Genomic DNA, 13501 nt, shown 5'->3' on the forward strand with positions numbered 1-13501 from the left:
TGCTCTGGCAATGTGAAGACTTGTCTGCCTCCCCTTCACTTTCTACCATGATTGGAAGTTTCCTGAGGCCTCCCCAGTCATGCTTCCTATACAGCCTGCAGAAAAAAAGCTGATTAAATCTCTTTTCTTTATCAATTACCCAGTCTCAGGTATTTCTTTACAGTAATGTGAGAACAGACTAATACAAAAGTTTTTCTAATTACTTATGTACTTACCATTTCTAGTGCCTTTTATTCCTTTATATAGATTCACATTTTCATCTGGTATCATTTTTTTCTGCTGATAAACTTTAATTTTTTTTGCAATAAGCAGTCTGCTAGTGATGAATTCAGATTTTGTATGTCTGAATAAACCTTTATTTTACCTTTGTTTTAATAAATATTTTTCCTTGGTAAAGAATGCTAGATTGATAGGTTTTTTTAAATGTCATATCAGCACTATAGTTGATAGCATCTCCTTAATTCTTACCACAGTAAATCTAATGTCTGATTCGTAAATTTTGAGGCTCATCCTATCGTTTTAATCGATTGTCTCATGGCTTTAAAATTAATTTTCAAATGCAGGCATACTGCCCTCCTTTCTAGTCCTGTTTATTTTTCTTCCTTCTCTTTAATGTTACCTTCTTTTCAGACTGATTTCTTTTACTTAGCAATATGTGTTTAAGCTTCCTCCATGCTTTTTCATGGCTTGATACTTTATTTTTTTTTAACGCTGAATAACATTCTGTTGTCTGGAAGTACTACAGTTTATTGATCCATTCATCTCCTGAAGGACATCTTCTTGGTTGCTTCCAAGTTTTGATAATTATAAATAAAGTTGCCATAAACATATATGTATGTGTTTTTGTTTGGATATGTTTTCAACTCATTTGGATAAATACCAAGTGTGCAATTGGTGAAATGCCTGGTATGAATATGTTTAGTTTTGTAAGAAACTGCCAAACTGTCTTCCAATTAACTGTACCATTTTGCATTTCTACCAACAATGAATAAAAGTTTCTGTTGCTCCACATCCTCACCAGTGTTTGTTGTTGTTAATATTTTGGATTATGGCCATTCTAATATGCAAGTAATGGTATCTCGTTGTTTCAATTTGCTTTTCTCCGATGACATATGATGCAGAGCATCTTTTAATATGCTTATTTCATTCAATGAAATATTTTCTAAATATCTATTTAGGTCCATTTAGTCTATAATGCAGAATAAGTCCAATGTTTCCTTATTGATTTTCTGTCTTATTTTTTAAATGCTGTATGTAGTGTGTTGGAGCTCCCAGCTATTATTTTATTGGGGCCAATCTCTCTGTTTAGTTCTAATAATATTTGCTTTACGTATCTGCATGCTGCATTGTGGGGTGTATATGTATTTACAACAGTTATATTCTCTTGCTAAACTGACCCCATTATTGTTATATAATGTCCTCCTTTGTCTTTTTAAGATTATTGACTTTTAGATGTTTCTTCTTTTCTATTGTATGCATTCGGTGCTGTAAACTTCCCTGCAAGCACAGTTTTCACCATATCCCACAAATTTTGGCAAGCTGTATTATCATTTTAATTTAGCTCAAAACTAAATTTTTGGTAAGCCGTATTATCATTTTAATTAGTTCAAAATATTTTTTTACTTCTCTTTAAATTTCTTCTTTGATTGATGTTTAATTTGGAAGGTTTTTAAAATCTGCATGTATTTTGGTAAATACATGGGATTCTGCATGTATTTCCCAGCTATCTTTCTGTTATTGTTTTCTACTTTAATTCTATTGTGGTCTCAGGGCAGTCTATGATTTATAGTTGTATTGTTTAAAATTTCTTGAGGTGTTTCTAATGACACAGACTGTGGTGTATTTTATTGAACGTTCCATGTGAACTTTAGAAAATATAATCTGCTATTGTTGGATGATGTTAATCAACAGATGTTGATTGATTGATGATGCTGTTGAGTTCAAATATGTCCTTACTGATTTTCTGCCTACTAGATCCATCAATTAAATTAGTAATGTTATTCAGTTAAATTAATAAAGAATATTATAGTCTCCAAGTATAATAATACATTTGTTTATTCTTTTAGTTCTATCAGTTTTGCTTCACATAGTTTGAAATTCTTTAGTTAGATGTATATACCTTATGGATTGTTATATCTTCTAGAAGCAGTGACCTTTTAATCATTATGTAATACTCATTTCGTCCCTTGTAACTTCGCTTGAAGTCTGTCCTGTCTAAAATTAGTAAAAAAAAATTAACATAGTTTAATAAATTAAAACATGATAACTGTGTTTTCTGTTGATTAGTGGTAGCGTGGTATGTTTTTCACCTTCCATTTACTTGTAACTTGCAAGTGTTTTAATAATTACAGTTGTAGATAACACACAGTTGGATCTTGTTTTTCGATTCACTCTGACAATAATTTTTTTTTTTTTTTTTGAGACGGAGTCTCACACTGTTGCCCAGGCTGGAGTGCAGTGACACGATCTTGGCTCAAGTAACTCCCTGTGCCTCAGCTTCCAGCATAACTGTGATTATAGGTGCATGCCACCACACCTGGCTAATTTTTGTATTTCAGTAGAGATGGGGTTTCGCCATGTTGGCCAAGCTGGCCTTAAACTCCTAAGCTCAAGTAATCTGCCCTCCTCAGCCTCTCAAAATATTGGGATTACAGGCATAAGCCTCTGTGCCTGGCCAATCATTGTCTTTTAATTGGTGTATTTTGACCATTGACAATTGACATTTAAAGTGACTGTTGATATAGTTGGGTTCATATATACCCTAGTTATTAGTGTTTTCTATTTCCTGCCATTGTTCTATCTTCCCCTATTTGTTTACTGTAGTTTTCTTTGCTTCCTTTGCTTTTAATTAAGCATTTTAAATAATTCTTTTTATTTTCTTAGTTATCAAGTATAGGTCTTTTAAAAAAATTTATTTCTTTAGTATGTGTTGTAGAGTTTGTAATACACATTTACAACTAATCTAAGTCCACTTTCAAATGACACAATATCACTTAAGGAGTAGTGTGAGTACTGTATAAAAACAAAATAATCATAATTCTTTCCTCTTGTCTTATGTGTCATTGCTGTCATTCATTTTCACTTATTCATAAGCTTACACATATTTATATATACATGCACTTATGCATATATATGCACCTAAGTACGCATCATTAAATACTTTGTTATTATTATTTTGAACAAACTCTTATCTGTTAAATCAATTAAGAATCAGAAAAATAAAAGTTTTACCTTTAATTATTCATTCTCTGCTGTTCTTCCTTTATGTAGTTTCTGAAACTATATAATTTTCCTTCCTCGGATGAATTTCTTTTTTTATTCATTGCAAGGCAGTTCTGGCAACCAATTCTCTCAATTTTTGTTTGACTGAGAAAGTCTTTATTTCTCCTTCCTGTCAAGGATATTTTCACAGGGCACAAAATTCTAGGTTTGCATTTTTTTTTCTCAACACTTAAATATTGTCCTATACTTTGCTTACTTGCGTGGTTCTTGGGGAGAAGTTTCATCTGGTTCTTTGCTCCTCTATAGGTAAAGTGTTTTATTTTCCCTCTATCTTCTTTCTCTATCTTTAATATTCTGAAGTTTGAATATGATAGGACTAGGAATTTTTTGGGGTGTGGGGCATTTGTCTTTCTTGGTGTTCTATAAGCTTCCTATTTCTATAATTTGATAGTAATTTGAAATTCACAATCATTACTGCTTTAAATGTTTATCCTGTTCCTTTGTTTCTTCTTCTCTAATATTCTAGTTATTCCTATTTGTGTCTCTTGCACTTGTCCCACCATGCTTAAACATTCTTTTCTAGTTTTTTTAGTCAGTCTTTTTCTTCCCTTTGTTTTCACTTTGTCAAAATTTCTATTGCCTCTATTGTGTCTCTCTTAGAATAGAATTTCTTTTCATTTTCTTTTCTTTCTCTCTTTTTTTTTTTAGACGGAGTCTCACTCCATCGCCCAGGCTGGAGTACAGTGGTGCAATCTCAGCTCACTACAACCTCCGCCTCCCAGGTTCAAGTGATTCTCCTGCTTCAGCCTTTAGAGTAGCTGGGACTACAGGTGCATGCCACCATGCACAGCTAATTTTTTGTATTTTTAGTAGAGATGGTGCTTCACCATGTTATCCAGGATGGTCTCGATCTCCTGATCTTGTGATCTCTGCCTCCCAAAGTGCTGGGATTTATAGGCGTGAGCCACCGTGCCCTAGAATTTCTGTTTCTGCTTACATTATGTATCCCTTCTTGCATGTTATCTGCTTACTTTATTAAAGCCCTTAGTATTTGGATTATAGATTTTTAAAATTCTTGAATTTAGAAGTCTAGCTTTCCTGTTATATTTGATTCTGCTTCTGATGCTTATTTGATTTCTTCACACTGTGATTTTTGCCTTTTAGTATGCCTTGTAAATTTTTGTTAAGAGGCAGACATAATATATTGAGTAAAATAAGCTGCATTAAATAGGCCTTTGGTATTATGGTGTAAGGTGTGGGGGCATAAAAGACCTTCTAGAGTCTTATCAGCAGATCTCCATCTTTTAGCAAGTCTGTGCCTCTGAGTCATGAGCTTCAGAAGTGCCCCTCAGGTTTCCTCCCACATTAATATTAACCAAGAGACTTAGAGGGAGCTGGAGCTGAGTATTTCCTTTTCCCACATGGAAGGCTAGAAACCCCTCGAGTTAAATATTCCCTTTTCCTGGGCTTGTTAGGCTCTGATTACATCCTAGTAGGTTAGGCTCTGAGAAAAGCAGAATGCTTTGAGGTATGTCAGAGTGGTTACCTTTTATTTCCCACTGCTGGAAACAAGAAGGTTTTTTTTTTTTTTTCTCAAATATTTATGGTGCCGACCTGATAGAGCTCCTGGAGGTGAAACTCCCAAAGCATGAGGGGTTCCCTACAACTAGGTATCCCTAGAGTTTTTAGCTCTCAGCTTTGCCCACATTGATTCTTCAGTAGTTTGTTAGTTATGGTTCTTACTTCAGTTCTGGTTTCTGAAGAGGCTTTTGCTTCAGTAAATTGTGATTTTCTGAATCTACCTATACCTTCAATTTGGGAGGAGTGGCTTGCCTTGTGATCCCACTTCTCTGACAGATCTAAGAAGAGTTGTTCATTTATCAGTTTGCCTAGGTTTTTACTTGTTTGTAAGACAGAGTGATGACTTCTAAGTTCCTTATATGCTGCACCAGAAACCAGAATTCTCTTCTATTTTTATTTCACTTTAATAAGAGGTAGAGTAGTAACTCAAGTTCCTATATTATCATATTTAAGGGAAACACATTCTGTCAGCTTTTCTGCTTATTGGTCAGATGCTTTTATTTATTCATTCAAGCAAGAAATATGGGTTGAGCACCTACCGTATATGCCAAGCATTTTTCTAAGAGCTGTGGAGTCATGATGTCAAAGCAACTTCCTTCTATATTCATCATAAGAGGTTTAATCCAAACATAGTGAAATAGCTTATTCATGTGTTAATTTTTTTTTGTTGTTGTTGTTGTTGTTTGAGACAGAGTCTCACTCTGTCGCCCAGGCTGGAGTGCAGTGGCACAATCTCAGCTCATTGCAACCTCTTCCTCCCAGGCTCAAGCAATTCTCCTGCCTCAGCCTCCCGAGTAGCTGGGATTACAGGCTTGTGCTATCACACCTGGCTAATTTTTTTGTATTTTTAGTAGAGATGGCATTTCACCATATTGGCCAGGGTGGTCTCAAACTTGTGACCTTATGATGCGCTCACCTCGGCCTCCCAAAGTGCTGAGATGACAGGCATGAGCCACTGTAACCGGCCCATGTGTTAATTTTTAAAAATATATGATTTCTACATTCAGATTAAGCCAATGCCTAGTGAAATACCTCATTCTATATGAATAAAAGCAAGTTATTAGGACAGTTTTGCAGTTGAAACTGACAGCAGTGATTGTTAAGTCTTAGCGATGCAGTGAGTAAACATAAGAATTATTATATTGGTATCATTACTAATTTAATACAATAAAGCTTATTATTAAAATGCATTTTATCTGCTACAAAATTATACCTTTGCTAGAACAGACATGTCTTTGCAATGACTGGCTGATGCTGAGTCTATGTGCTATAGACCTAAGTCAAATTGGTTGGCATCTTCAGTAATTATTTTTCCATGCAGCATAATGACCCTGACCTCCAAGGCCTTCACCAGAAAGCTAAAGCCAGTTTTATTCCACCCCGATATTATTCCTCTAAGAATTATATTTTAACATTTTGCTTGGGTATTTTTTTCTGGCACTGTTTACGTTTAGTTTTTAATAATAAGTTTTAAATGCATTTTGAATTTAGTTACTATTTTTGTTTTGATACTACATCACGCTTGCTTGCTGTCTTGTGGTTTTCCTCATTCCACTACTGTTTGTTGATTTTTCTATTCTCATTGATATGTCTAGTCAATCAATGTTGATTCAATAAATAACTTGTTTTAGTTATACTTGGAGATATCAGAGCAGAAAGTTGTGCTCTTAAACATGTAGAAACACCATCGGGGCATTAAGAGATAGTATAATGTAATGCTTATATGCAAAGCTCTGGAACCAGACTCTCAAAGTTTGAATCATTATTCTTTGTAACTTAAGCTGGTGTGTGTGTTTGGCTTTCTGCATATAAAAATAAGATTTGTATTAAAATCCAGCTCATTAATTTCTTGGAAGAAATATGTTAAAATATATGAAGTGCTGAGAAAGGTGGCTAACCCATAGTAAATGCTATGTAAATGATTATTATTATACAGCTTCAAATTTAATTTTGTTTTCCTTAAGTTACTTTTTCTTTCCTTCTAATTTAACTTATATCTTGCATAGTCGTTTTCTGTGCCAAGACATTTAGTTAAAATATTATAGTTTTGTTAAGAAAGAGTGGTTTCTGTAGAAGTACTAGAAAACATTTTAGAATCTTGCAATGTCAGGAGTTGCTGGAGAGACCCTTTAAATATCACAGAACTTATTTTATCTTACAAGTTCAGAAAAAAATTCAAGTTATAGAAATCTGACTCTCATACAAAGAATTTGTGTTTTCTCCCAAACTATTCCTTGTGAGTGACTGTTATGTGATTCTACCTTCTCTCGTGTCTGAATAAAGTCAGCACTTAGTTCATGGCCAGGCATCCAATTAATTTTGTTGATAGACTGACTGCAATTTTCTCCAACACTGTGTACTTCAGTGATTTCTACCGGGTCATCCTATTAGGATCTCTGTGAGACTCTCAAATATGTTTTTCTCACCAGTGGATTTCCTTAAACACATTTGTGCCTTGAAAAACATTTTCTGTGCATTCTCTGACAGAGTATTTGCAAGAATAGGCTTTGAACTGAGGATAAAATCTAAGCGAGAAAGTTTGCAGAACAAAAATGCATTCTTAAGGAATTCTTGGGAGAGTTCAATTCTGTTACTTAACTATGTTTTTTTTGAAGGGCATATGGATGCCAAGATATGAAATAACCGGGAAGAATATTACTGAAGTGATGACAAACTTTTCCAGTAACAGCCAAAAGTGACACAACTTTCTTCCAAACCAAACTTTGCAATATTTTTAAAGGAAGGCTTGGTAACTTTGCAACATCTAAAAGAAAATGAGGCCGGGCGCGGTGGCTCAAGCCTGTAATCCCAGCACTTTGGGAGGCCGAGGCGGGTGGATCACGAGGTCAAGAGATCGAGACCATCCTGGTCAACACGGTGAGACCCCGTCTCTACTAAAACTACAAAAAATTAGCTGGGCATGGTGGCGTGTGCCTGTAATCCCAGCTACTCAGGAGGCTGAGGCAGGAGAATTGCCTGAACCCAGGAGGAGGAGGTTGCGGTGAGCCGAGATTGCGCCATTGCACTCCGGCCTGGGTAACAAGAGCGAAACTCCGTCTCAAAAAAAAAAAAAAAAAAAAAAAAAGAAAATGAGAAAGTAGAGATCCATCCTCCCTAGTGACTGATGACACTCCAGACACTGTGGAAGATTGAGAGCTATCTAGATAGGCAGTTTAAGGTGAGATGTCTCAGATGTGCAAGGAATGTTGAGGTGTCTGATAAAGAAAACACATTAAGACACTGATATGTAATTAGTACTTTAAAAATTAATGTTCTCCTTGTGTTCATTTACTTAGAAATAAGAAACATTCAAAATGATAACAGAACAAAAAGATTAAATCAAAACCATAATCTAGGATTAGAGTCATAATGTAATGAGATATTAGATGAAGAATATAAAAGTGCACTTAATTTTATAATAAAATTAAAAATTAACACAAGATTGTGCATTAGAGCTATTATCAATGACATTTATATATTTCTATTTATCATAAAATTGAGCTACTTGATATTAATTTCCACTTTCAAAGTGCACTTGAAAGAACCCTATCTATCTAACTCAGCTTTGAACATTTGAAGCATTTGAACATTAAAAAAAATTAATGACAACTAAACATTTTCAAAAGGCTTTGCATCCATATTATTTGAGGGGAAAAAATACAGCCTTGACTATGAACAGGCAGAAAATATTAAGTTTGTTCAAATTAGGTGAAATGGAATCTGAAAAACGAATTTCTTTATTACCATAATGACTGGTTTCTGCTGTTGCCAAAATGATGTAAAATTGGTCACATCTCACACCCTTGCTGGGTGTGGCTGAAGCAATAGATTCTTGGTCCCATATTTGTAGGAAATCGGTCAGGGTGATAGGAAAAATGATAGAAAAGATGCAGAACTACTTGGAAGGCTGGGAAGTTTTTGCATATCCTCGGGGGAGAATGAGCTGAAGGGGCTGTTCTTACCCTAAGGCAAAGGGAGAGGAGTAAGTACAAGGGAATGTAGGGGAGTTTATCTAAATGGCTTGTTTACTCACGTTGTCCCAAAATGGAACTTTCCTCATCTACACGCATGACTCCTCCCTGAAAAGGGGACAACAATGTTAATTACCCACAAATGGTGTTTGCTCCAGGCCTTAGTCATGAAATCTGTACTAAATAAATGCGAGCATCTCCCGTTTATTGAGGTCCCCTAGCACACTCACAGGCAAAATACCTGTGTCTGTGAACTCCTTTCGTCTGTAGCTCAGCCAGAGTCTGCAGGACAGACTCGGCACATATTCACTGAGCAGGGTACGTCTCCTGATATAGGTGTCTCTCACAGGCTGAGACAGTGACAGAAGACTTTTCCTGGAATCATAGGGAAAAACGTGGATTCTCTGTAGCTGCCCAGCTCTACCTAGCTATCAGTCTACAGGACCCATGAAGCAACATCATGCCCAGAAAGGTAAAAAAGTATAGAATGTTGAACTTCACAGCTTTTTAATTTTGAGAATTATATTTGGCTTGATATAACTCTAATTCTTTTGAATTTGTGTCATCATCTTAATATAGTGAACATAACACACACACAAACACACACACACACACACACACACACACACCCCTATTTGGTTTATATATTCTCTTAATCTCTATTCTATTAAAGTATTGATCAAAACCTATTTTGTCTTTTCCTACTAATTTATACAATTGTTTTGATTTATTTTTGCCTTTTTATGCAGTCTAGTCAATTCTCTTTTATAAATTTGATTTTGCTTCATCTTGTCTATTTTTATTCTGGTTTCTCATTTGCTTTTTTATGTGTTGGTATCTTTTCTCATTTTACTTCATTTTTTAAAATTACAAGTGAATGTGTTATACCTCCCTCCCATTTAAAATATTATTACTCTCCTAGATTTTTAAATCATAGGCAGGAATCATGGTCTATGCTATAAAGTGGATGCTATAAAGTTAATTCATGCCCCAGAAAGGGAGACTAATGATTTTTGTCTATGTCTTTCTGGCCTTTTAAACATGACTGACCTTTGACTCAGTTTAAATTGGGAAAAAAAGGTTTGCACGTCAGTTAAATAATAAAACTGTGAGCCTCGCTTATAAAAGTATTCAACTCAATTTTAGGATTCAAATTATCACACATATGTAAATTAAGGCCTTGCTTTCTATATTACTGGTAGTGAAATTTTCTTATACATTCTGCTCAGTGGCTTTGTGCACTTCTATTGCCCTGTACTGAGGCTTGTTTGAACATGTTTTATATATATGAATTTTACTTTCACTTATTTATTTTAGAGTGGAAGGAGTAATGCACAGGATCAAGAGGAAAAATGGAGAAAATATCCTCTTCAGTCTTCAATAAACAAAGAGGAAAAAGAAAATTCACTAGCAAATCACATGTTTTCTTCCAACTGTAAAGTCAAATAACAGTTTCTTCCAATCAGTTGTCTTTGTCTTTTCATAATCAAGTCTTCAACTTCCATATGCCACATAGGAGAACAAGTTTGTTTGTGAGGCCACAGGGGAACTTGATGTCAACAGAAAAAAGATGTGAATAAAGCCCAAGGCAAACGTACAAATTAAAGGTGGAAACTACCTACCAAGAACTGAAACATAGTTGGGATTCAATGAGAATAAATGCAAAATTCACCCATTCATATATAATGATTTTTGCAGATGTTAGTTAATGATTTTCACTTCTGCATTTTCTGCAAGTCCTGGAATTCATCAGATCTGGAAGGAAACATTTCAACAGTTCCCAGACAATTTCTGGCCTACCCATATTCAGGAAGTTATGTGAGTCTCATGAGGAATCCTGTTCTTGTAACAGTTATGGTCCACTTTGCAAACTCTGCAGAGTTGAATTAGGGTCAGCAGCAACTACTATTTGTTGCCCAGTAAACACCAGACACGGTGTTAAGCACTTTACATATATCATGCCATCTATGTCTGATGACAATCCTATCAAGTAGACAGTATTATCCCCATTTTATAATGAGAACCCTACAGCTCAATTCTCTTACCTCAAGATCACACAGCTAGTAGGTGGCAGAGCTGGGACTGGAATCCAGGTCTTAAAGACTATATTCTTAACCCCAGGTCTTAAAGACTATATTCTTAACTGTCAATTAATATTGCTCCCCAACTTCCCAAATGTTTATGTAAACTCTATGAAGAGCAGGCATTTAAAATTGCATTGCTAAATATTTTCAAGTTAACCTTGAATTGCTTGGGAGATGAGCAGATATAACATAGTTTGGCTGTGTCCTCACTCAGATCTCATCTTGAATGGTACTCCCATAATTCCCACATGTTGTGGGAAGGACCTGGTGGGAGATAATTGAATCATGGGGATGGTTTCCCCCATACTGTTCTTGTGGTAGTAAGTCTCATGAGATCTGATGATTTTTTAAGAGTTTTCCCCTTTTGCTTGGTTCGCATTCTCTCTTGCCTGCTGCCATGTAAGATGGCCTTCTGCCATGATTGTGAGGCCTCTGCATTCATGAGAAACTGTGTGTCCATTAAATCTCTTTTTCTTAATAAATTATCCAGTCTTGGGTATGTCTTTATCAGTAGTGTGAACATGGACTAACACAAGATACATTTGGAAAAAGTTCTTCAACATCATTATGGTCATTTTTGGCATTATTTTAGAGTCAGTGATAAATGGTATCATTTTAAGATCTATGGGCAAGGACAGTGTAGAAGCCATAGCTACTAACTGCAAGGGATATAAAATACCAAGTTAGAAAGTGAAAAATTCCAATCTGTAAGAGTTACACACAGTGAAACATATATTAAAATTGTACGAATCACAAGAGGCTAAACATACATAAGCATAACTTTTCTTCAGGGTTCACAGCTTGCCTTGAATTAAGCATTTTTAAAGTTCTCTCTTTCCTTGACTTTTCCCCCTACCCTCTCGTTAACAGTCTCTTTCTTTCTACCTTAATTAAAATTGCTACAGAAAGAATTCTTAAACAAAAATTTTAAATGTTAGGATATTTTCGTTTAAAATTCCTAAATCCATAAATAGAGTCAAAACATTTTCTTTCTTTTTTTTTTTAATTGCATTTTAAGTTTTGGAGTACATGTGAAGAACATGCAAGATTGTTGCATAGATACACACATGGCAGCATGATTTGCTGCCTTCCTCCCCTTCACCTATACCTGGCATTTCTCCCCATGCTATCTCTCCCTAACTCCCCACCCCCCGCTGTCCTACCCCTATTTCCCCTGAACAGAAATAGGGGAAATTTCTGTGTGTGATGCTCCCCTCCCTGTGTCCATGTGTTCTCATTGTTAAACACCCGCTATGAATGAGAATATGTGGTGTTTGATTTTCGGAGTCAAAACATTTTCTGTGTAAAATCTTAGATTCAAGGGCAGGGTAGGAGATTCTTCTGTTAGCCTCCAGTTTTCAGATACAAAATTCTAGCAATTTCTTTTTTATATCTCTAAAATAAGAAAACATCTCTTTTATTTAGGATCTTATTTCTTCTAATCTGTGCATTATTTCCAATTTTGCTCACTCATCCTGCAGGTCAAATATCCTTCTACAAATTCATTCCTTTGTTCTCATACTGTTGATGTCTATATGGAATGGCTTTCACTTGTCTTCTGTTGGAGAGTTGACCTTGGAGGCCACTTGGCAAGTAGCACAGTTCTTGTTTGTTTGTTTGTTTGTTTGCTTGTTTTTGAGACAGAGTCTTGCTCTGCCGCCCAGGCTGGAGTGCAGCGGCATGATTTCAGCTCAAGGCAACCTCTGCCTCCTGGGCTCAAGTTATTCTTCTGCCTCAACCTCCTGAGTAGCTGGGATTACAGGTGTGTGCCACTACACTTGCCTAATTTTTGTATTTTTTGTAGAGACAGGGTTTCGCCATGTTGGTCAAGCTGATCTCAAACTCCTGAGTTCAGGTGATCTGCCTGCCTTGATCCCAAAGTCCTGGGATTACAGGCGTTAGCCACCATGCCTAGCCTAGCACAGTTCATTTTTGTTCAGAAATCATTTATCGAGGTGTTTCTATGTGCCAGGCAGTGTGTTTGGTGTTGGGGGTATAATAGCTAAAAAGACATGACCTCTGTCATAGGGGTACTCACAGGTCAGTGGATGAACTTTTCCTGCTTGACTAACTTATTTTCTGGTTCCCACACTCCCTCCAAACTAAACCTTTCTTTCTTTTGCCACTTAGATTCAGTTATCCCTTGTTCAGCTCAGAGACATTAGCTGAGAGCAATGTCTGAATACTTTGGAGTTTCCTCTATCATGTCCCTCGGAAATGGGGTGATATGGTTTGGCCCTCTGTACCCACTCAAATCTCATGTTGAATTTCCAGTATTGGGTGAGGGACCTGGTAGGAGGTGATTGCATCATGTGGGTGGAGTTCCCCCTTGCTGTTCTTGTGATAGTGAGTTGTCACAAGATCTGATTGTTTAAAAGTGTGTGGTACTTCCTTCTTCTTCTTCTTCTTCTTCTTCTTCTTCTTCTTCTTCTTTTCTTTCTTCTTCTTCTTCTTCTTCTTCTTCTTCTTCTTCTTCTTCTTCTTCTTCTTCCTCTTCTTCCTCTTCCTTCTTCTTCTTCTTCTTCTCTTCTTCTTTCTTCTTCTTCTTCTTCTTCTTCTTCTTCTTCTTCTCCTTCTCCTTCTCCTTCTCCTTCTCCTTCTTCTTCTCTTCTTCTTCTTCTTCTTCTTCTTCTTCTTCTTCTT

The 13501-nt window shown here is 36.0% G+C and overlaps 1 long non-coding RNA gene across 1 annotated transcript in view; it reads right to left on the reverse strand.

The window, feature by feature from the left end:
- Positions 1 to 8172: 8172 nt before the first annotated feature.
- LOC116539680 overlaps positions 8173 to 13501 on the reverse strand; it is a 12948-nt gene continuing 7619 nt past the window's right edge. Inside the window, exon 3 of the long non-coding RNA XR_004264139.1 lies at positions 8173 to 8882. This is a non-coding gene — a long non-coding RNA (uncharacterized LOC116539680). The remainder of the gene's footprint in view (positions 8883 to 13501) is intronic.

Source organism: Sapajus apella, unplaced genomic scaffold (assembly GCF_009761245.1).
Source record: "Sapajus apella isolate SASKATOON/1434 unplaced genomic scaffold, GSC_monkey_1.0 scaffold4, whole genome shotgun sequence".
NCBI lineage: Eukaryota > Metazoa > Chordata > Mammalia > Primates > Cebidae > Sapajus > Sapajus apella.